The sequence below is a fragment of the Sorex fumeus genome, unplaced genomic scaffold (assembly GCF_029834395.1).
Source record: "Sorex fumeus unplaced genomic scaffold, SorFum_2.1 ptg000075l, whole genome shotgun sequence".
Lineage (NCBI taxonomy): Eukaryota > Metazoa > Chordata > Mammalia > Eulipotyphla > Soricidae > Sorex > Sorex fumeus.
In genome coordinates this window covers 12,704,789-12,705,419 of record NW_026606132.1, presented here as the reverse complement: position 1 = coordinate 12,705,419, position 631 = coordinate 12,704,789, and the positions used below count along the sequence as shown (strand labels likewise).

The 631-nt window shown below is 44.7% G+C and overlaps 1 non-coding gene across 1 annotated transcript; it reads right to left on the bottom strand.

The window, feature by feature from the left end:
• Positions 1-299: 299 nt before the first annotated feature.
• LOC130038485 (U6 spliceosomal RNA) lies at positions 300-406 on the bottom strand. Its single transcript, XR_008794712.1, has one exon. It is a non-coding gene; the product is annotated as a U6 spliceosomal RNA (small nuclear RNA).
• Between the last annotated feature and the right edge of the window lie 225 nt (positions 407-631).

Genomic DNA, 631 nt, shown 5'->3' with positions numbered 1-631 from the left:
CTTATTATGACATCTTATGATCTCATTCCTACTTTGTACAAACTGGCAGAGTCTGGCAAACTCCCCGTGGTGTACCCAATATGCCAAATACAGTAACAATGATGGGTCTCATTCTCCTAAAGAACCTTGAATATAATCTCAGGGCTAGGATGAAGGAGACGTTACTGGGGCCTGCTCGAGGCAATCGACGAATAACAGGATGATTTGTGATTTGTGATTTTCTTTTGGCCACTACACATCCTCTCTCCCTCCTTAAAAGTGAAAGCATTGGGTGGGTGGGGGTGTTGTGGCAGCATTTTTTTAATATGGAACGCTTCATGAATTTATGTGTCATCCTTGTGCAGGGGCCATGCTAATCTTGTCTGTATCATTCCACTTTTAGTATATGTGCTGCCAAAGCGAATACGTGGCAGCATTTTATAAGCCTGCCATATTTATATGATCAGCCTTCTCATCGCATGTTCGTGAGAGCAAACACATTCACAGGGATCGAATCCACCTTCTGCTATGATTACCCAGCTTGAGCGAACTTGCCTGCTTAGATCTTGCACACAGTTGATCCAGGTTCGATTCCTGGCATCCACATGGTCCCCAGAGCATGTTAGGAATGATTCCTGAGTGCAGAGCCAGG